The sequence below is a fragment of the Astyanax mexicanus genome, chromosome 3 (assembly GCF_023375975.1).
Source record: "Astyanax mexicanus isolate ESR-SI-001 chromosome 3, AstMex3_surface, whole genome shotgun sequence".
In the NCBI taxonomy this organism is placed as follows: domain Eukaryota; kingdom Metazoa; phylum Chordata; class Actinopteri; order Characiformes; family Acestrorhamphidae; genus Astyanax; species Astyanax mexicanus.
In genome coordinates this window covers 15,228,895-15,253,332 of record NC_064410.1, presented here as the reverse complement: position 1 = coordinate 15,253,332, position 24,438 = coordinate 15,228,895, and the positions used below count along the sequence as shown (strand labels likewise).

The 24,438-nt window shown below is 43.5% G+C and overlaps 1 protein-coding gene across 6 annotated transcripts in view; it reads left to right on the top strand.

Moving 5' to 3' along the window:
• The first annotated feature begins 3,808 nt into the window (after nucleotides 1-3,808).
• The window catches only part of LOC103036137 (zinc finger protein 345), a 38,961-nt gene continuing 18,331 nt past the window's right edge, over nucleotides 3,809-24,438 (top strand). For all 6 annotated transcript variants that reach the window (XR_007438332.1, XR_007438330.1, XR_007438331.1 and 3 more), the window contains exon 1: nucleotides 3,809-3,867. The gene's annotated coding sequence lies outside the window, so the exon portion shown is untranslated. The remainder of the gene's footprint in view (nucleotides 3,868-24,438) is intronic.

The window sequence follows — 24,438 nt, the reverse complement described above, 5'->3', positions numbered from 1 at the left end:
GAGGGGGAGGCCTGGAGTACCTGGTGGACTGGAAGGGTTACAGACCTGAGGAGCGTAGTTGGGTTCCAGCTGATGCTGTCCTGGATCCCTTGATGGTAGAGGACTTCCACCGGTCTCATCCGTCCCATCTGGCACCACGCCCCAGAGGTCGTCCTAGGAGAGGGTCTCCTGGTCCTAGAAGGGGTAGGCGCGGAGGTGCAGGCTTGATCCGGTCCCTCAGTCCTGTCCACGGCTCCAGGAGGGGTCGTCCCAGATCAAGGGCTCCCGCCCAATCCGTTCCCTCTTCCAGGCCATTTGTCCGGATCTCCACTGGGTGTGGGGGGGCGGCTCCCTTGTGTCGTCCTCATCCGTTGGCCTATTCGGACTCTTTGGGGGGGGAGTACTGTTACGCAGCCTGACTCTCCTTCCACACAACCGGACTCCATTTCCCAGAATCCTATGATTTATGACGTCACCGTCAGTCGCTCTCCTTCGCCCAATCACGTTATGCTCCGACACTCAGATTCATCTGTGTTCTGAGGAAGTTCCGGGGTTATGCTCATCATGTATTTTGTATTTAAGGCTGCATTATGTATACTATCTTCGCGAGGTATTGTCGACTTTGGTTGCATACTAAGCGTTCTTTTCATGTATTTTTCTTGTTACGACCCTCTTTTCTGATTTATCGGTTTATGTCTCTTGTTTTGCCCCTATTGGCTTTAATGGACTGTCTTTTGGTTTCGAACATGGACTGTTTATACTGCTACGGCTCAGGTTTTTGGTGAGATTATTGTTTGTTTGACTCTGGTATCTGTAATATCTGGTTATCAGCCTGTTAATAAACCAGTCTGTTTATTTGACTCGGCTAGCATCTCTCCACTCTGTCTGGCGTTACAGCTGCATTGTGAGCTTCGTCCTGTACAAATTCACTGTCCTGCTTAAAGAGTTGGTGCAGTGGTGCATTGACATCAGACAACCTTGGTGCAAATATAGACAGGTTATAGTTTTAAACTCAGCCACTTTTGGGTGGCTCCATTTCTTTCACGTCCTTGACTTTTTCTGGGTCCAGTGACACTGTTCTGAAGTTGTGATTATGTTGTCATTTTGTTGAATAAATAATAATAATAATAATTATTATTAAATAATAATAATACTTTAACATAATTAATTATGTTTTTGTGTTTTTTCAATTATGCCTGTGGTGGAAAAAAAAGATTAGTAACAGAACAAACAAATCTGAGTCTGGATCAAGTGAGTAGCAATTATTTAATTGTAGAAAAAACAGTATATTTGTACTTTTTCTTCCCTTAGGCATTTTGCCTTATATGGTAAAAAAGTCCACGTCTCCGTGTACATCACCTGGCCAGTCTTGACCAGTCCGGTCCGGTGCATTCCTACAGCCTGGGGCGAGGCACATAGCTTCCAGAAACTTCCAGTACACTGGTCAGTAATTTGTGCAACTTATGCTTTATGGTTGATGCCCGAGGGATATGATCATGTGGTCACCTGTCCTGCACGCCCATGTGAGCCACGTACACACATTCTAATCTCTGCAGCTAATCACGTATCTCCAGTCACAATTACATACATGATTAAGGAAAAGTTTACTCTTCTTATTGAATCACCTTAAATAAATAAACTTCACATGCCTAATTATTGGAACATTTATATTATTTTCTGTAAGCAGCTGCCTTGGAAAAATGTGTTTTATTACAGTGATAAGAAACTTTAATTCAGAATATGGTATGGTATGGTATGGTATGGTATAGTAAAAATTGCTGCAAACCGCTATAAACCTTGCAGTCAGTATTTTACTTACTGTATGGTTTAATTGTTGTTATTATTATTGTTATATTTAATTGTTTTTTTAATACAACAATAACAAATTTACTGTATGTGATTTATCTTTTAATGAAACAGAAATTTAGAACACAGTAGAGAAACTGTAAAAATAAAGGGAAAGAGCTAAAAAAAACCCTGCTGCCAGTATTTTACTGTAATTAAAGGACATTTTCACATTACAATAATGACTTTAATCTAGTAATATTGCAACTTTAATCAGGGTACATGGAAAACAGTAATACAAGAAGAATCAAACAATGCTGGGCGAACTGAAACAATACTCAGCACAGAAGCTGAGTTCAGGGCTAGTACTCAGGAGAAGGACTTCCCAAAGGGGTCAAAAGATCGAGTCACAGGCTGGTGCGTTCTGGGTAGTGTAGTCTTGTGCCTGTAAGTTACAGGTAGAGCTAAGTGTGAGTGAGACAGGCACAGTTTCAGTGCCAGGCGTGACACAAATTAGCAATATTTCTCATTAGAAACACAATATTCTAGGATTCAAAGTTCAAGGAATATCCTGGCCAAAGGCATATTTACAATTTTTTTAGGCGTTAAGCTTCTTTCCATTTACTCACATTCATTGTGGACTCGATCGTGGACAGGCTCTACATAAACAACCTTGATTAACTAAAAATTTTACTTAAGGCAACCAAAATTCAATAATGATTGAACATTGTTCCTTGTGTCATATTTAATTATTTAATTTATTATTGTTAGCAAATAGCAACTATGGGGTTTAAAGGTTTTAAAATTCTGAAATGTTTAATGTTTTATAATATAAAAGGTCTTCTTCCGCTAAAATCCACTTGTTCTTTGTAGGTCTCTCTGAGTTGTATATGCCTGCTGCATATGAAACGGTTCTTTAACCCAGCGTTTCTCAACCTTTTTTCTATCACGGCACCCTTTAAATATATGCGAGATGTCAAGGCACCCCAGTTTACGGACGGGGGGGGGGGGGGGGGGGGGGTGGTGTGGGGGGTGCTGGCGCAGTACTTCAGGTGAGAACGAGGGGTGTTGCTGGCGGAATATGAAATAAAATAGCGCGTGCATCGCGTGGGGGGACAAAAACTTTACAGTGTGTCCCAATTTAGGGGCTGCATCCTTCAGAGGCTGTATTCGAAGACAGATTGCGTCACAGCTGCGCAGTAATACACCGCCTCTGTGAATTGGGACACACCCCGACACGAGCTGACTCTGGGAAGGAAATATGCACGTGAGGCGCAATATTTTGACGGCACCCCCGATGAAGCCAGACGGCACCCCAGGGTGCCGCGGCACCCTGGTTGAGAAACACTGCTTTAACCTATATTGTCTGCAGTAGCTCGTAAAATATAATATTTAGAAAAATAAGCCAATCAGGAAAAGCTGTCTTCAAGTGTCTTCAAACACCTCTGCTCTTTCAGTCGTGGGGCCACTCGCCTCACAGCCAAGTGACGCTGAGAGTCTAATGTTGAGCAAAGTTGACAATTGAGTCGAAGTTAAGCATTTAAAATATATTAAATTAAAGTAAGTAATTAAATTATGAGGTTAATTCTACAATAGTTTTGACTAATTGTAATGTGGATTCAGGTTGTGTGCATTTAAACTGCTTGTGCTTGCTATATTGATGTGAGGCATGGCTTAATATGCCAATCTAAGGACAGCTCATGTAAATATCCTGAATATTCATTTAAAAGCCGTTTGACCAGCGATAGGATGGTTCCCCCGTATATGTGAGTCTTGGTGCTCCCAATGTTTCTTCCTCCTCGAGCTCTGAGGGAGTTTTTCCTTGCCTTCGCACTTACTAGGGGTTCTGTATTATATGTTCAGTGCTTTGTCTGATTCTTTGTTCTGTAAAGCTGCTTTGTGACAACATCAGTTGTAAGAAGCGCTAAATAAATAAATTTGATTTTATTTGAAGTCAGGAGACGGGATTTCCATACCGTCCTTCTGCAGACCAGCCGGGGGCGCTGATACTGTACAAGTAGTCACCAGCTTCAATACAAGGGGAGCAGAAGCAGTGGGCAGCAGGGCGCATGTGCGTGCGCTGTAGCAGCAGGATTGTGGAAGGTGGGTAGTGATCATGTTTAGTATTTATAGAAACAATTTTGTAATAGTAACCTAATCTAGTGGCTGCTTTCAAAACACGTCTGTAGAGATTCTTGGTTTGTTGAGGGTCCTAAAGAAAACAAGGAATTCCTTGCTGTGGTTCTTGTTAAGTAACATACATGTTTCTGCTAACAAAAATCCTGCTCAACAGTAGCTTCTGCTGGTAGCTGTTTTTTGATGCTCAGGTTGTTTGGAAAACTGTCCATCCAGCCTAATGCTGGTAGGCTGGCTAGGGTTCAAGTGAAGGTTTTTATTAAATTAAAAAAGTTGTGACATTTTCACTTAACATTGAACACATACATCAAGTAATCTTTGCGTCCTTGGGATTTAGAACATGCATTTCATAATGTTGGTCACTGATGTAGATTTCTAACTAGATAGGGCTAGAAGGGGCACTACAGCTTTCAACAATTTTAAAAATCAAACTCCAATCATTTTATGCAATCTACAGACAAACAACTGGTTCAGTTTAATCCAGAGATCAGATTTAGAACAGCTTTGTCAGAAAATTGATGAATTTTGTTTAATTGTGTGTGTGTGTGTGTTTAACTACAGCGTTCTTTGAAAATGTCAAAAAGTCAATCTAAAACAAACTGTGGAAACAGTCTGCATTTTCATTCATAACCACAACATGTGGACACCTTTTGACAAATTCTAACTCACATAATAAATGTTCTATATATCCTCAGTAGAGGATATGCTCTAGCCATACCTGTCAAGTCTCCCGTTTTGGCCGGGAAACTACCGTATTTTACTCCTCTTTCCCGCCGTCCTCCTGTATTAGTATTTTCCCGTAAATTTCCCGTATTTTATTAAAATAATAAAATATATATTATTGAGGAGACAGGGCACTGACCGCTCTGTGTCTCTTAACCAATCGTGGAGCCGGTTCAAAGAGAAAGTCCCGCCTTTCAGGAGAAACAGCCAATCAGCTTGCAAAGGAGGGTCAGTGTGGGGAAGCCCCCCGTCGCTGTGAGTTCAAGCAGCTAGTCGGAGCAGCTGATGTTAAAACATATCTGGATATTCAGCGATTTTTCTTAAAGAAAGGGTATAGGTATAGGCTAGGTATAGGGTATAACGGTATAGGCTAATCATGGAAACTGTGATGCGATTTTTCTGATAGCTGCTTAAAAATACTCGTCTCCGAAATAAAACACACAGATTAAACCTTTAAAAAAAAAAAAAAATACAGCTTGTGAGAGGACCGAAATTATCTGAACTGATCAGGGGTGGAGTGATCAAAAGAAAGAAGTATTAATTAAAAGTTATTAATTGTGTAGGCCCCTTAGGACTAATTTTTACTGATGGAATATATCTGGTCCATGTCCTTTTAGTAAAAGCTCATGATACTATTTTTAGGTCACCAACAGTCATTTTGCAGAATTTGCGCACCCTTTGTTCAATTTTAAATCCATTAAATAAATAAAAAATATATCATATAAAAGAGGGCATTTATGCCAAAAAAGACATGAAATCTTAACTTTTTTTAATATCTAGAAAAGGGTTTTTAATTTGGCTGTATTAAAAGAATGACATATGTAGGAATGTCCACAACATTTCAGATTCTGATAATCTAATTGTAGTGTGTAGGTGGTTTACATGTGTCTTAAAATGTAAGGGATACTGAACCTTCGTTGGGCTGGTGGGACGGCTTTAAGCGGACAGAGGAAAATATCCCTTATTTTTAAATCTAAAACTTGACAGGTATGGCTCTAGCAGGCGTCATTGTGGTTTGTGGTTGAACCTGCATATTGCTGCTTGTGGCTATATTTTGGGTTGATTTTGCTTGTTGTGGTTTTGCGGTTATCTAGCTTTGTTAGGTTGATGATGCTGGTGGACAATCTAGTTTTACCAGCAACCTCTAATAGAAATCTACCCTTTGCTGGTCGACCATCTTGAGATGGCCATGCGGTTTAATAGCAAGGAATTGCTGTTATGTTTTTGGCAGGCATCTTAGTGTGTTAATATTCTTGAACTCTTTAAAGCTCACCTTCCGTCGTTTTTTCTTTCATTTTAAAATGTCTAGTTGTGGTCTCTAGTATGAATGAATGACATGTGAGCCGTTTTTGTAAAAAAAAAGTGCTCAGGTGTCTCTGTATAGCTCTTTTTTAACGGACTGTTTTAGGGGTGTGTCCAAAATGACCGGATTCCAGCTTTGCTCATGAATATTCATACATGCAAACAGCATGCAAATATCTCTCCTCTGATTGGCTAGGAGCACTGCGACGCCCCTCCACCGCTCTGCCGCTCACTGCCTCCCACCTCCTAACTGATGAGCGGTGATGTTGCATCGCTTCAGCTCCTGGGAGTTTCTCGAGCCAAGGTGGGCTGGTCTGTGAGTTTCTGCCTACGTAGGCAGAAATGTAATTCAAAATTCACCCGTTTTTCTCCTGCAGACAATGGGGGCTGCAAAACAGTTTAATGTGCAGGTGTACACATTCAACTCGGAGAGACCTACTGTATTCCACAAAAAACAAGAAAAATCGGATTTTCGCGGAAGGTGAGCTTTAAACTATTATGGTAGATTAGGAGGTGGAAGATAGAGAGGCCTTCTGTGTAGTGGTTGGCTGAGGGATGTAAAGAAGAGGCTGTAGCCAGTGTTGCCAACTCCTCAGTAAGGAAAGTAGCTATTGGCTGTCCTAAAAGTCGCTAGAAGTCGCTAAATGACGTCATCGCCTAATTTGCATAATACATATTTTTGAAGCTGTAAAGGATTAGGGAAAAAAAGTGAGTAAAAAAACACCATAAATATGTTAGAAATGTTACAAATAAACAACTTCTGTTGCTTTTTAAATAGGATGTCACTTTTTTTTTTTACAATAACTTAATTTTTACGTGAATTACATAAATTAGTTTTTTTTGCCATGTTCTTAAATGTTATTATATGTTGTTTGTTTTATTTTTTATTTTTTTACGTTTTCTTAAGTTTTCTTTATTTTTGAATCTATCATAGACATATTGTTGAATGGTTTAATAGATATTTAGCTTTTTATAAAGAGGCAGACACTGTGAAGGAGGTGAGTGACAGGCTATGTGGTGAATGAGGTGAGTGACAAAGTGAGTTAAATTCAGTGATTTCTGTTCGTGTCACACTGAAGACACATTAATATTTATACTTCTGCTCTGTAAATACAGAGCGGGCTCAGTCAGCGGTGGCTGTGGGCAAGCGCGATTCATTTACAGTGTGTTCGTGGAGCGGTGTGTGTGTTCTCTGAGTGTGAGAGAGTGTGGGTCTGCACTGTGAGTGGTGTGGGCGGGGCTCCCGGCAGCGCCCGCTGCAGCGCGGAGGACAGTAACTGAAGAGCCTGTGTTCATCTTAGAGTCTCCAATAACACCACAAAAACTCGCTAGATTTGTCGCTAGTCGCTTTTTTACTAAAAAAGTCACTAGAGGGTCTGAAAAGTCGCTAAATATGGCGACAAAGTCGCTAAGTTGGCAACACTGGCTGTAGCAGAGCGGGTTTATGGAGAACCTATTTACCCCCTATCTTCACCATTATATGAAAAATTAACAGTAAATGATGCTGAAACTCAGCTGATGCTGCAACTACAGTCAGAACTTTTACCTAGTTTAAAACTAAATATATATTTGAGGGCGAATGATTTGATATTGTTCTGTGTTGGGAATATTAATACATTTTCTTTTTAAGAATGATTAGTCATTTATGAACTTATTTTGTGCAAATGCTCCATATGTATAGAGAGGAATTAGTGCCAAATTTAAAAACAAACACTACTGTCGAAAAAGGTAAATGCAATCAAGTGTATCCACAAGATGCATTGCTTTTCCTCACCAACATGCAGAATATGTGCCAAAATTAACTGCAACCACTATTACATTAGATTTTACTACACTTGAGCTCTTTATTAAAAACAATACACAAGAATTTACATTTTCCAAAACCAAACACTGAATTTGACAGAATTTAATAGAATTTACCACAAGGTACATTAAACATAAATGTAATACTCACAAAATTTGCTTTTCAACACTGGTGTGAGGAAAAAGTGACACAATGGAAAATAAAGGCTCCAGTAAACTGATTTAATGTCACCCAATGTTTAAAAGCAAATTTTAATGCACAGAATGGCATTTTGTCTAGGAGCCGTACAATATTTGTGCCAAATTTTCACTTAATTTTCACATAGATACTGTGCGTCTACTATGAAATGCAATCCTAAGAATAACAAAACATTTCACCTCACCCTGTCTTTCTCCCTTACTGAACACAACTTACCCTTCCTTACCCCTTCACTTTACCTCGCCTCTCTCCCTCACTGAACACAACTCCCCCTTTCCTACTGCTTCACTTTACCTCGCCTCCCTTCCTCACTGAACACAACTCCCCCTGCCCTACCGCTTCACTTTACCTCGCCTCTCTCCCTCACTGAACACAACTCCCCCTTTCCCTACCGCTTCACTTTACCTCGCCTCTCTCCCTCACTGAACACAACTCCCCCTTCCCTACCGCTTCACTTTACCTCGCCTCTCTCCCTCACTGAACACAACTCCCCCTTTCCTACCGCTTCACTTTACCTCGCCTCCCTTCCTCACTGAACACAACTCCCCCTTCACTTTACCTCGCCTCTCTCCCTCACTGAACACAACTCCCCCTTCCCTACTGCTTCACTTTACCTCGCCTCTCTCCCTCACTGAACACAACTCCCCCTTTCCTACCGCTTCACTTTACCTCGCCTCCCTTCCTCACTGAACACAACTCCCCCTTCACTTTACCTCGCCTCTCTCCCTCACTGAACACAACTCCCCCTTCCCTACTGCTTCACTTTACCTCGCCTCCCTTCCTCACTGAACACAACTCCCCCTTCCCTACTGCTTCACTTTACCTCGCCTCCCTTCCTCACTGAACACAACTCCCCCTTCCCTACTGCTTCACTTTACCTCGCCTCTCTCCCTCACTGAACACAACTCCCCCTTTCCTTCTGCTTCACTTTACCTCACCTCCCTTCCTCACTGAACACAACTCCCCCTTCCCTACCGCTTCTCTTTACCTCGCCTCCCTTCCTGACCGAACACGACTCCCCCTTCCCTACCGCTTCACTTTACCTCGTCTCTCTCCCTCATTGAACACAATTCCCCCTTCCCTACCGCCTCACTTTACCTCGCCTCTCTCCCTCACTGAACACAACTCCCCTTTCTCTAACGCTTCACTTTACCTCGCCTCCCTCCCTCATTGAACACAACTCCCCCTTCCCTAGCGTTTCTCTTTACCTCGCCTCCCTTCCTGACTGAACACAACTCCCCCTTCCCTACAGCTTCACCTCGCCTCGCCTCCCTTACTCACTGATCACAACTCCCCCTTCTCTACTGCTTCACCTCGTCTCGCCTCCCTTCCTCACTGACCACAACTCCCCCTTCCCTACCGTTTCTCTTTACCTCGGCTCCCTTCCTGACTGAACACAACTCCCCCTTCCCTACCGCGTCACCTCGCCTCGCCTGCCTTACTCACTGAACACAACTCCCCCTTCTCTACTGCTTCACCTCATCTCGCCTCCCTTCCTCACTGACCACAACTCCCCCTTCCCTACCCCTTCACCTCGCCTCGCCTCCCTTCCTCACTGAACATAACTCGCCCTTCCCTACTGCTTCACCTCGCCTCGCCTCCCTTTTTCACTAAACACAACTCCCCCTTCCCTACCGCTTCACCTCGCCTCGCCTCCCTTCCTCACTGAACACAACTCCCCCTCCCTACCGGTTCGCCTCTCCTCCCTTCCTAACTGAACACAACTCCCCCTTCCCTACTGCTTCAACTTGTCTCGCCTCCCTTCCTCACTGAACACAACTCCCCCTTCCCTACCCCTTCACTTTACCTCACCTCCCTTCCTCACTGAACACAACTCCCCCTTCCCTACCCCTTCACTTTACCTCGCCTCCCTTCCTCACTGAACACAACTCCCCCTTCACTTTACCTCGCCTCTCTCCCTCACTGAACACAACTCCCCCTTCCCTACTGCTTCACTTTACCTCACCTCCCTTCCTCACTGAACACAACTCCCCCTTCCCTACTGCTTCACTTTACCTCGCCTCCCTTCCTCACTGAACACAACTCCCCCTTCCCTACTGCTTCACTTTACCTCGCCTCTCTCCCTCACTGAACACAACTCCCCCTTTCCTTCTGCTTCACTTTACCTCACCTCCCTTCCTCACTGAACACAACTCCCCCTTCCCTACCGCTTCTCTTTACCTCGCCTCCCTTCCTGACCGAACACGACTCCCCCTTCCCTACCGCTTCACTTTACCTCGTCTCTCTCCCTCACTGAACACAACTCCCCTTTCTCTAACGCTTCACTTTACCTCGCCTCCCTCCCTCATTGAACACAACTCCCCTTTCTCTAACGCTTCACTTTACCTCGCCTCCCTCCCTCATTGAACACAACTCCCCCTTCCCTAGCGTTTCTCTTTACCTCGCCTCCCTCCCTCATTGAACACAACTCCCCCTTCCCTAGCGTTTCTCTTTACCTCGCCTCCCTTCCTGACTGAACACAACTCCCCCTTCCCTACAGCTTCACCTCGCCTCGCCTCCCTTACTCACTGAACACAACTCCCCCTTCTCTACTGCTTCACCTCGTCTCGCCTCCCTTCCTCACTGACCACAACTCCCCCTTCCCTACCGTTTCTCTTTACCTCGGCTCCCTTCCTGACTGAACACAACTCCCCCTTCCCTACCGCCTCGCCTCGCCTGCCTTACTCACTGAACACAACTCCCCCTTCTCTACTGCTTCACCTCATCTCGCCTCCCTTCCTCACTGACCACAACTCCCCCTTCCCTACCCCTTCACCTCGCCTCGCCTCCCTTCCTCACTGAACATAACTCGCCCTTCCCTACTGCTTCACCTCGCCTCGCCTCCCTTTTTCACTAAACACAACTCCCCCTTCCCTACCGCTTCACCTCGCCTCACGTCCCTTCCTCACTGAACACAACTCCCCCTTTCCTACCGCTTCACCTCGCCTCCCTTCCTCACTGAACACAACTCCCCCTCCCTACCGGTTCGCCTCTCCTCCCTTCCTAACTGAACACAACTCCCCCTTCCCTACTGCTTCAACTTGTCTCGCCTCCCTTCCTCACTGAACACAACTCCCCCTTCCCTACCCCTTCACTTTACCTCACCTCCCTTCCTCACTGAACACAACTCCCCCTTCCCTACCCCTTCACTTTACCTCGCCTCCCTTCCTCACTGAACACAACTCCCCCTTCACTTTACCCCGCCTCTCTCCCTCACTGAACACAACTCCCCCTTCCCTACTGCTTCACTTTACCTCACCTCCCTTCCTCACTGAACACAACTCCCCCTTCCCTACTGCTTCACTTTACCTCGCCTCCCTTCCTCACTGAACACAACTCCCCCTTCCCTACTGCTTCACTTTACCTCGCCTCTCTCCCTCACTGAACAAAACTCGCCCTTCCCTACTGCTTCACCTCGCCTCGCCTCCCTTTTTCACTAAACAAAACTCGCCCTTCCCTACTGCTTCACCTCGCCTCGCCTCCCTTTTTCACTAAACACAACTCCCCCTTCCCTACCGCTTCACCTCGCCTCGCCTCCCTTTCTCACTAAACAAAACTCGCCCTTCCCTACTGCTTCACCTCGCCTCGCCTCCCTTTTTCACTAAACACAACTCCCCCTTCCCTACCGCTTCACCTCTCCTCACCTCCTTTTCTCACTGAACACAACTCCCCCTTCCCTACTGCTTCACCCTGCCTCACGTCCCTTCCTCACTGAACACAACTCCCCCTTCCCTACTGCTTCACCCTGCCTCACGTCCCTTCCTCACTGAACACAACTCCCCCTTCCCTACCGCTTCACCTCGCCTCGCCTTCCTTTCTCAATGAATACAACTCCCCCTTCCCTACCGTGTCGCCTCGCCTCCCTTACTCACTGAACACAACTCCCCCTTCTCTACTGCTTCACCTCGTCTCGCCTCCCTTCCTCACTGACCACAACTCCCCCTTCCCTACCGCTTCACCTCGCCTCGCTTCCTCACTGAACAAAACTCGCCCTTCCCTACTGCTTCACCTCGCCTCGCCTCCCTTTTTCACTGAACACAACTCCCCCTTCCCTACCGCTTCACCTCGCCTCACCTCCCTTTCTCACTGAACACAACTCCCCCTTCCCTACTGCTTCACCCTGCCTCACATCCCTTCCTCACTGAACACAACTCCCCCTTCCCTACTGCTTCACCCTGCCTCACGTCTCTTCCTCACTGAACACAACTCCCCCTTCCCTACCGCTTCACCTCGCCTCGCCTCCCTTTCTCACTGAACACAACTCCCCCTTCCCTACCGCTTCACCTCGCCTCACCTCCCTTTCTCACTGAACACAACTCCCCCTTCCCTGCTGCTTCACCCTGCCTTATGTCCCTTCCTCACTGAACACAACTCCCCCTTCCCTACTGCTTCACCCTGCCTCACGTCCCTTCCTCACTGAACACAACTCCCCCTTCCCTACCGTTTACCTCGCCTCCCTTCCTCACTGGACACAAGTCCCCCCTCCCTACCGGTTCGCCTCGCCTCCCTTCCTAACTGAACACAACTCCCCCTTCCCTACTGCTTCAACTCGTCTCGCCTCCCTTCCTCACTGAACACAACTCCCTCTTCCCTACCACTTCACCTCGCCTCGCCTTCCTTTCTCAATGAATACAACTCCCTCTTCCCTACCGCTTCACTTCACCACACACATGGTTTTAGACCACAATAATTTGTTGTGCTGGTGGAAACAGGAGAGTTGAGGTGTACATTGAATTCTGCCGTGATTTGGGCAGCCGTGCTTTTATGTTTTTTGGATACAATCAGGGTTAGCACCCGAACATCCCTTTCAGCTTTCTCTTGCATCCACAGTTAATCCTGTTTGATTTGGTTCGTCTTTTTTTGTGGTATGCTGACACTATCCTGGATACCGTGACTCTTGATACTCTTGATACTTCACAAAGATTTGCTGTCTTGGTCACAGGTGCGCCAGCAAGACGTGCAGCAAGAAGTGGTCCTCTTTTGAACATACATCACCCATAATGTTGTGTGCATTGCAATATTTTGAGCCAAACTGTGCTCTTTCCCTGCTAATTTAACCTTCACACTCTGCTCTTACTGGTGCAATGTGCAATTAATGAAAATTGGCCACCAGACTGTTCCAATTTATCCATGAAACCTCCCATACTAAAATAACAGGTGTTTTAGTTTCATTATTCAACCACTGTAATTATCACAGGTGTCTGAGATTGATTTCAGCGATCCAAAGAGCCGTGACACCCAATAATATCCATGAGTTGAGAAACAAAAACAAAAAATCTTGACACTTAAATGCATGTGTTATTTGCATAATAATTTAGAATGCGTTGTAATAGGCTACACTAATATACAAGATAAGGCACTGAATGATAAATGTGTCAGTGTAAAATCTTGAACATGTAGCTTTGTCTCATTATGTCTTTTTGGTATTACTGTATGGGATGAAGACATATTGAGATGTATATCGAATATCACCATTTAACAATTAATGATGATAACACATGCTGTGGAAAAAAATCTGATCCAAAATTATGAGTACAAATTAACTAATTTCTGTATTTTTGACAAAGAAGGCAGTGATTTATTCTGAAAGTATACAAATATATGTTGAGCGATTTCTTACATCCAAAATGAATAACGGTAAAAGCTATTTTATTTAGATGTTCATTATCATTCTTCACTGACTTCGCTGACTGCCCAGTGAGGGCAGATCATAAATAAGATTAGGCTGCAGATTCACATGTAATTCACATGTAGGTTCAGTGCCCTTAACTTGCCCTTAACAAGTACTTTAGACCACGTTGACTTTTTTACTTTACTGTGCATGTTTCTGTGCATGCTCTCTGTTTTGGCACATTTCTGAATTTCATTCAAAGTAAAAAAAAAAGTGCAACAATTCATTTATACCTTTTATTACTTTCAATAATAATTTACTAATTTCAATACCAAGCCCTATTTTTTATACACACAGTACTTCAGGTATTGCCATCTTCAAATTCAATACCAAGCCCTAATTGTTTATCCCAGAGACTGCAAAAAAGATGGAAGCCATGTCGCCGTTTCCATTCATTCAATGAAAATGAAGCTATAATCTTCAGCCATGTTGGCGATCCTGAAACCCGAGTCTGCTCAGTAGAGACCAGAGGAGGGAGAAAGAGTGTGGATCGGCGGCCTGTCCAGGGTGTATACTGCCCTCCGCCTGATGCCGGCTGGGATAGACTCTAGCACCCCACCCCCACCACCCCACCCCGGTGCCCCTTAACGGATAAATTGGTTGACGACGAGTAAATGAGTGAGTGAATTACAGAATATTGGAAAAAAACATGATTTGAAATTTGTCTGTTTCGCCATTCAAACCTATGGTTTGGCCTAAACCTTAAATTATGCAAAGAAAACAAGTTCATATTCATTTAGAAACAACAATGGTAATGTTTTAAAAGTTTAGAAGTTAATATTTGGTGGCATTAGCTTGATTTTGGTCCGTGTACACCTGCTCTCAGCAGCTACGTTCAGATATGATAAAAGTCCCAAATTGTCTGACCTCAGGAATTATGACAGCAGGAATATTATTAGTGGCTAGGTTTGCATGCAAAGACTTTCTCCAATTAGAGTAAATTAGTTCCGATTACAGAATCTGACTAAAGTGTTTGTACATGCTAACAATCAAAGAAATACCTGATTTTTCTCTGGATATTTTATTTAGTTTTTGAACTGTCCCACCACAACTGACAAACATCTCCGGATGAAATTTATGGTGGAGGTAACTCTGCTTAAAAAATCTAGCTAAAGACCAGCTGTCATCCAGGAAAACATACATTATACTGGTCAATAGCTAGTTAACGAGAGCCAATAGGTTATGTTTTTTCTGGATAAACAGGTGGGCTTGAGTTGGATTTTTTTTAAAGATTTTTGAAAGATAATAAGACATCCCGTCTTTATGATCACTTATTGTGTAGTTTTTTGTTATTTGACTGACAAGCTGTTGACGGAAACCTTTTCCATTTTTTCGCCTTCATTTTCAGAATGTTAATAAAAATAAAACACTACGCATGATGGGGTTCAAACTATTAACATGGTTAATGGGACAATCCACAATTCAAGAGACAGTATTTAATACATTCAAAACATTCAATACAGTATGGATCTATTTATAGTCATTTTACATTGTTAAATTATAGTTTATAATTATAGTTGTTTTTTCCCTAAACAATTGTTTATCATTTATTTATATAATAGAGTAAAATGTTGCTCCTATCTCAATCAAACAATAAAAAAACATGAAATTTAGGTTACAAAAGTGAAATTTGCTATTATTTGCTGTCTGTCCTTCAAGAGAAAAGTGCAGTGTCATTTCCTCATTGTCCTCAAAAATGATATCACAAGAGCCAATTATTAATTTGACAGGGGATCAATTGAATGGTGTGAGGACAACCGGCGCAAGGGATACTCAAATTAGCTGCTTAGGGCTCTAACGCCACCAGGAGCACCCCAAGAGCACCAAAACATCATGATAAAAAAAAAAGAAAAATAAAAAAAAACCACGAAAAAGCGATTTTTATATTATTTTGGTATTGGCACACCAATATGTAAATTAATTCCTACTGATGGCTGCTGCCACTGTTATGGAAATGCAGACATGCACCGCTTGAGTGTCACCAGCCAGGATGACACCAGTATGATATAAAATAATTACAAATAATAATATTAATAATAATAATAACTAACAAAAAGGCGGTCAGAGATTATATCTCAGTGGTGGATCCTTCATCTGTGCAGTGCTGTGTAGGAATTCCCTTGCTAACATCTGTATGTTGCAAAGCAAAACACTTATCCACTGAATCTTGTCATTTACCAACATGTGTAACTTGATTTTAATTCACAGCCAGGTGTATTTGGAATTTGCCCATGTTAAGAATATTCTTAAAGCATGGGCGTGGTAGTGGGGGGAAAAGTGGACCTGAATACCCAGGGCCAGAGTAGGGAGAGGGGTCCATGAGAATCCTTTTCTTAAGTCCTGGCTTGGAGAGGGGCCCACTGATATTGAAAGTGTACAGGGCCCAGAATTTGCTGCTACGCCCCTGCTTACAGTAAAATGAGTAGCGATTCTCATTACAAACGAAAATAACTCTACAGAAGTCAAATTAAAAAGCTACTACATACGCTATAGACGCTATATACAAACTATTTACAAAATAGGCGAGAGAAAAATGTGTGAAACTGTAAAAGAAGTACCATAGTAAGTGTAATATAGAATACTAAATACAGCGACATGATAGAAAATACTTAAACAATGACAATGTATCTGATTATTACAAAATGCATGTTGCAAATTTGGGACAGTATTTTTTTATATCTGAGCGTAGCTGCTGAGACCAGGTGATCTCTCAGACTAACCAATGTGGGAGGAGGCACGACTAAAGCCCGTCCATTCTTCTCAATTAAAATAATGAGCCGTATGTTTGTTTTATAGACACAAAGGAAAAAACGAACATTCTGACTGAATTCCCATTACTGGTTTCGTGTGTTTAAACCGAAAAACGAAAAAAAAAAAAACAAGCCGTTCATTCAATTCTTTAGCTCTCTAATCAGTTCAAGAATCAAATGGTCAAAATGTACATGGACCGATTTTTCACAACAACAAGTCTTTCACACTGCTTTTGGGTGACCATATTCAACTACTGGCACAAAAAATCAAGCAGTTTAGCTTTGTTTAATGGCTTGTGACCAACTTAAATCTTACATGATTACATTAAGAATTTTTTTTAATGGGGTTCAGGTCTGGAGATTGATTGTTGACTTATTTGAACAACAGTCAACAACTGCAGGCTGACATCAAGAGACCTATAAAAAAAAATGGCAAATAGTGAAGTGCATGAAAAGAACAGTTCAAAACAATCTCGCTAAAAAAAGGACCTTCTTTAATGAGAAGCAAAGAAGAGCCAGGCTGAAGTTTGCAAAATATCATAAGAATTGGACTATAGAGGACTGGAGTAAGATAATTTTTTCTGATAAGACCGATTTTCAGCTTTTCAGCACCTGGCCATCAACTGTTTAGATTGAGACCTGCAGAGGTGTACTTGCACCCCCTGTGAAATTTGGTGGGGGATCGGTGATGATCTGGGGAAGCTCAGCAAGGCTGGAATTGGGCAGTTTGTTTTTTGCGAATGAAGCATGAATCAATCCCAGAGGTGGAAAGTAACGAATTACATTTACTCAAGTTACTGTAATTGAGTAGATTTTATGAGTAATTTGTATTTTTTTAAGTAGTTTTTACAATAGGTAATTTAACTTTTACTCAAGTTCATTTTGACACAAGTGATTTTTTAACTTTGCTACATTGGAAAACTCCCGTTACTGAGTAAAAAATAAAATGCATTTTAATTATTTCATGCTTACTTTTGTTCTTGGTGTTACATCTTTATATTAGCTTTATATTCTGCTGCTTTGAGATTAGTACCACTTCAGTGGCTGTTAAATTGTTGTTTTTGTTCATTTCTTTGTTTTTTTTTTATATATTTCTTTGTTTGGTTTTGTGGGATTTTTTGTAATATTTCTTTTGTATTTTTGTAACTGTGTGGTCACTTTTTCGTTTTGATCTTCTAGAATTTGTTTGATTATATTTCTTTTAGCATTTTGAGCTTAATTTAGTTGGTTATTTTATTATTTTTCTATTTTTCTGTTATTATTAAATGTTGTTATTAGCTTATTAGCTTCTAGCTTGTTGCTGCCTTCTTTGTTATTTAGCATACAGAACGTCTCACTGGTATTTTCAATTAATGTTAATTTATTCATTTAATAGCTGTATCTAACTATTTTAAGCCAGACAGACACTGTGTGATTTTTTTTGATCGGTGTGGAGAGCTCATCCACATGTTTGAATGGTTTGTCCTGTAGGAAAACGCACACGATTTATATGCTGACACTGCAGTCTTGCAAGCTAAGAGACGTCATGCAGCCCGTAAGCAGTAGAAGAAGCGGCAAATCCCGCGAGAGGTGCGCACCGATTAATCCACCTGCAGGTGGATTAATCAGGCTCGGTTCAGGCAGACAGTCTAAACTCTAGTATATAGAGCTATATTATTTTTGTTATTTATTTTCCATTCTTTTAAAGAGCAGGATAGTTTGACTTTTATTTTGCCAGAAGAGACTTGAGACTTGACTCAGACTCTGACCAAAGACTTGTGAACATCTCTGATATGTATATTCTAAATTCACTGGTTAGCTGTGGATTTACTTTATAAAAGCCAGTAATCTCCATTAATATGCAGCAACACAGATTATACAATCTTCTGTATTTAGTTAAATATCCAGCACAATAATCCCTTTATTAAAAATTGTACAACCTAAGCAAATTCAGGGTATTTGAAAAACAGTGAAGGTTAATGAAGACGGAAGGTGTTTGTTATCCTGTATGTTGCTTAATCTACTAACGTGTATTAACACCTAAATGAATAGTATGTTAAATTTACTACAGCTGTATGAAATGCATCTGTCAGCGCTATGTCAACAGGTGGTTGAGGTGAATATAACCTAAATACCTTAGCTAATGATCATGGATTACATAGATCCCCTTTAGACATTAAACAACGCTGAACTAAACTGGAGACATATCAAACTGCCTAGGTTAGCAAACAAGGTTGTTAGCTTGCTATCTATTCTAGCTAATGGAGCTGCGCAATGTTACATGCTTAACCTGCGTGCACAAATAGAGTTTATCTTTCTGAAAGTCTTGGTGGTGAGAGAAATGCCCCATAATGTTCGCTGTGTTTATGTTCCACTGATTTTATCACACATAGTTTGCACTGAGTTGTGTTCTCCCTGGCAGTGCAGCTAAACTTTTCCCAGCAGTGTTTATTACGGTTAGCGGGAGAGACGCTGTGTAAATCAGCTGTGTAACTTGTGGTCTGTGTGCGGGGCAACCGATGTTCTGTCGAGTTATGCTACCAATCGATATGTGCTTCTTTACGGCACTGCGCATTTTTATGATTTCATGTTTTTAATGATAATTCCTTATTTTTTTTATTAGAAACATTAAACAATCTGCTTAAATGTAAATATCAGTTAAAGCAATGAAAAAGTAAAAAATAATAATAATAATGAACTATTAAACTATAAAAATACAGTTTATAGTCACCTATATGACCATAACTTTTTAACAGTTAAGAAAAAAATGGATCATAGAAACATATGCCACTTGTTCTTGAAAATGTTTTATGGGGTGGTATGAACAAATACTGCCTGAAAGGTCCAAATTATTATGTGGAATAATAATTTATATATATTATTATATATATAATAATAATAATATAATAATATAATAATATATTATTATATATATTATCAAATAATTAAAAGTAACTATGTAACTTTTACTCAAAGTACATTTTAAATTGAGTACTTTTTTTACTTTTACTCAAGTAGATGGGTACTTTTACTTTTACTTGAGTAGAATTTTAGCAAAGTAAAGGTACTTTTATTAAATTACAAATTTTCAATACTTTTGTCACCTCTGATCAATGCACATGCAAGGTTATCCTGGAAGAAAACTTGCTTTCTTCTGCTCTGGCAATGTTCCTCAACTCTGGGGACTGTTTTTTTCCAGCAGGACAATGCTCAATTCCACACATCTAGATTAATTAAGGTGTGAATAAAGTACCACAAGATCGAGACAGTGTCATCTCCAGCCCTGGACCCCATTGAAAACCTATAGAATGTAAATCATAAGGAAGTTAGATGGTCACAAGCCATCAAACAAAGCTGAACTGTTTGAATGTTTGCGCCAGGAGTGGCATAAGGTCACCCAATAGCAGTATGAAAGACTTGTGGAAACATGAAAACTGTGATTGAGTGGGGACCACAGATCTCTTCTTAGAACCTATGCATTCTGGCTGATGTTTTGGTTACTTTTGAATGATTGTGGTGCTTTCACACTCGTGATAGCATGAGATGGACTCTATAACCCACACAAGTGGCTCAGGTAGTGCAGTTCATCCAGGATGGCACATCAATGCGAGCTGTGGCAAGAAGGTTTGCTGTCTCTGTCAGCATAGTGTTCAGAGGCTGGAGGCGCTACCAGGAGACAGGCCAGCACACCAGGAGACGTGTAGGAGGGCAACAACTCTACCTCCACCTTTGTGCAAGAAGGAACAGGAGGAGCACAGCCAGAGCCCTGCAAAATTACATCCAGCAATCCACAAATGTGCATGTGTTTGCACAAATGGTTAATAAACCCACTCCATGAGGATGGTATGAGGCCAGAGGCCTGTGCTCTTCACAGATGAGAGCAGGTTCACACTGAGCACATGTACCAGACGTGACAGAGTCTGGAGACGCGTCTGCAACATCCTTCAGCATAACTGGTTTGGCAGTGGGTCAGTAATGGTGTGGGGTGGCATTTCTTTGGAGGGTCGCACAGACCTCCATGTGCTCACCAGAGGTACCTTGACTGCCGGGATGAGATCCCCAGAACCCTTGTGAGACCATATGCAGGTGCAGTGGGTCCTATGTGGGCCCTAATTGTCCCTAATGCAGGACAATTGTATACCTCATGTGGCTGAAGTGTGTCGGCAGTTCCTGTAAGATGAGGCATTGAAGCTATGGACAGGCCCGCTGGTTCCCCAGACCTGAATCCGATTGAGCACATCTGGGACATCATGTCTCGTTTCATCCACCAACGCCACACTGCACCACAGACTGTCCAGGAGTTGGCGGATCTGGGAGGAGATTCCTCAGGAGACCATTCGCCACCTCAGTACTGGCTTAATATACTGTGGAGAGATGAAACCAAAATTTAATTGTTTGGAAGAAACACAACGTCAAAAAAGGCACAGCACACCATCATCAAAACCTCATCCCAACTGTGAAATATGGTTTTGTGAAGAGGAATGGTTCCTTCTGACCATTGTGCAGGTCTGATCTGCAACTACGGGTAACGTTTGGTTGTGGTTATTTCAGACTGTGTTTGTCGGTTTTTGTGACTTTGCTAAGTGCGGACCACGCCTGATAGAAGTAGAAAAGGAGGAAGAAAAAGGGGAGGGAACTCGGGGAAATTTGGGCTGGAGTTCTGAACTGCATGCTGAAGAAGCGTGCAGTTATATCCCCCCCTTTTTATTTAATGAGAAGTGGAAGAGTAGAAAAAAGGGGGTTGTTGGGGAGGAGGTGGGTTGCGAAGTTTTCGTCACGAGAGGTAGTTAGTTAGGGGAGGTATTTATAGGACGGTTGATTGATACGGGGTGGAGTTAGAACGTAGAGTTCAGGCGTGGTCCTTCTCCCAAACTTTTGTTATTACATAACATCATTTTGCTAAGTGCGGACCACGCCTGATAGAAGTAGAAAAGGAGGAAGAAAAAGGGGAGGGAACTCGGGGAAACTTGGGCTGGAGTTCTGAACTGCGTGCTGAAGAAGCGTGCAGTTATATCCCCAAAATATGGAGCTTATAATGAAGCTAGTTTGAGATGAGCCTGTCTCAAATCGTCTGGTTTGGAACAGATGTATAAGTGGTACGCCTGAGAAGACCACCGTCTGAGAAGCTTGATGACGTGCTCGGGGATTCCTTGTCTGGAGGCGTTGGATGCTGCACCGATGCGGAATGAGTGGGCGGAGAATTGGTCTGGTGAGTAACCGTTGACCGAAAGGATGCGGCGGAAATGTGTGTGGAACCAGTGCCTTGTGATTATACTACCAGATTCCGTAGTGAACAGAGGATCTGAAGGTGATGCTTGTTGAGAGAGCCGGAGATTTAGGTGGTGGACGAGTGGTTCGTACGGGCTGAGGGGTGAGTCAAGTTTAAACAGATGGAGGATAGTGGTTTTGCCAAGTTGGTCAGTTTTGCTTCGCTTGATTTTAAAGGTGAGAGTATCCGAGTCCAGGATGCTGAGATCTGATATGAGGGGGTATGAAAAGGAGTTGTGGGAGATTTTAAGTGAAGTGAATTCTGAGCATCTGAGGAATCCGAAGTATGCCAGGAGAAATAGTGATTGGAGTGTGGAGGATGTTGTCGGAGGGTAAAAGCCTGATCGGAGGGTTTGAATGCAACGATGGAGGATTTCTGGTGAGATGGGAGCTCGTTGGTGTGAGCATGGAGTTTCTGATTTTTGGATTCCTTTCAGGAGAAGGGAAATTTGAGGGTGATTAGAGGAAGGGTGTGGTATGCCAGTAATTAGTTTAGTGAAAAAATTGATAGCTGCCAGATGGACTCTGAGTGATGAGGAACGGGCTGAATGTTGAGTGTGAATGTAAGTAATATAAGCTGCTATTACGGATGGATGATGAGAAGGGAAAGATATATTATGTGTGGAGTGGAAATCTTTGTATGCTTTCCAGCTTGACCAGTAAGTAGAGAGTGTCTGTGGGGAAACGGCTGAAAGGATGGTTTGTTGTGCTTGGAGGATTAGTTCGTTCAGACGGGGGTTAGGTGTAGTGTAGTTAGTGAAAATGGAGGTACCGGCGTTGGGTTGCAGTCTGCATGCGGAGCCAAGGATCTGAATTTCTGGAATTGAAAGCGAGAAAGAGAGTCAGCAATAGAGTTGGATAAACCTGGGATGTGGACAGCTTTAATTATAAACTGATGCTTAATGGAGTGCCAAGTGAGGCGACGGATAAAAGGCATTATTTCTAGCTATTTTGATCGACTTTTGTTGATGATGTGGACCGCGGCGAGATTGTCTGAATGGAGTAAAATTGATTTTCCTGACCATTCATGTCCCCAAAGGAGGGCAGCGACAACTATAGGATAAATCTCCCAGAGCGCAGAAGAATCGCGCAGAGGAGCAGACGAATTGCTTCGGCCAGGCAGAGGCGAACCAGCGTCCGCCGTAATAGCCGCCGTAACCAGAGGAAGGCGCAGCATCAGTGAACAGCTGAACATCAGAAGGGCTGGAAGCTGCGTCGGCATAGAAAAAGGAGATCCCATTCCAGTGGCGGAGGAGAGAGAGCCAGAAACGGAGCTCCGACGTGCAGTATTCGTCGAGCGTGACGAAATGGTGGAGGGATCGGACAGAAGAAGACAAGCGAAGGAGATGGGAGATGAAAGAACGACCCTGAGGTATGATTTGGGTAGCGTAATTAAAGTGGCCGAGCAGGGAAAGAAGCTGCTGCTTAGTACAGGTGGGAAAACTGAGAAAGTCGGAGATGAAAGAAGTGACGTGATTAAGCTTTTCATGAGGAAGAGAAGCTTGGAAGGAAGCGGAGTCGAGAATGATCCCGAGGAACTCCAGAGACGTGGCGGGACCCACGGTCTTCTCCTCCGAATTCGGGACTTCGAGACGAGTGAAAGTGCTGGTCACGGCGTCAAGGCCCCGCGAGGGGGGCGAGGAAGGTGAGTCAACGACGAGAAAATCATCCAGGAGGTGGAGCACGAACGGGAGCCTGTGTTTATTCAGCAAGATCCAGCACAGCGCCTCAGCGAAGGAATCAAAAAGCTTGGGGCTGCTTTTGCACCCAAAAGCAAGGCGAACGGAAAAGTAAAACTGATCGTCCCAGCGGACTCCAAAAAGGTGCCAAGAGTCAGGATGGAGGGGTAGGATTTTAAAAGCTGAGATGATGTCGGCCTTCGACAGCCAAGCACCTCTGCCGGCCAACTTGATGGCTTCGATGGCACAATCCACGGTGGCGTAACGGAGAGAAAATTCAGAACTAGGGATGAGACTGTTGATGGACGGGTCCGAAGAGCCATGCGGAGCCGAGAGATCAATTATGATCCTCTTTTTGCCAGAGTATTTTCGTGTGGCAATGCCCAAAGGATTGATGCGAATACGGAAAAAGGGGGCGTTGAAACCACTGGAGAGCTCCTGTTGCAGAAGGGAAGACATGACATCGGGCTCGGCCAGAGCGGAAAGGAGGTTAGGACAGGTGAGAGAAGAGCTCGGCGAGGCGACGAGACCGGGATAAAAGCCAAAGAGAAAGCCGTCCAGGAGGCTGCAAACGAAGGAGGTGTCCGGGTGAGCAGACAGGCCAGCGGCGAGAGCCGGTACGTTGACCGGGGTGGAGAGGAACCGCAATAGTCAGCTCTGGCCAAACTTGGGGGGATGCGTTGGGCAGCAGGAGAGAGCGTGCGCCAAACCGCATCGAGAGCAAACGTGCAGCCTTCGACAGGAGGAAGCAAAACAACCCAAATGGTTGAAATTGTTGCAAACCATCTGCCCGTCGGGAAAAACGATAGGGCGGCCAAAGCTGTTGCGGGCGCCCGAAGAGGACGGGCGCACGGGAGCGGCGCGCGCCGAGGAATGTTGGACGGGGGCTGAAGGGGCGGTGGAGGCTGCCTGGGAACAAACAGAAGCAGGGTGAGAGGGGCCGCCACACACGGAGCAGGAGAGGGAGCTACGTCCCGCGAAACGTGGCAATAAAGTTCCAGGTCTGGGGCGCCCCAGAATGTAGCAAGGTTCCACTGTTTAAGTCAAGCTGCGGCACGGGCTGAGAAGAGGCGGTGATATTCGTAGAAACCAGAGCCTCCGAAACGGATAGCCATATCCAAAATCAAGGACAGATAGTCGTCCAATTCCTGGCGACGTGATGGA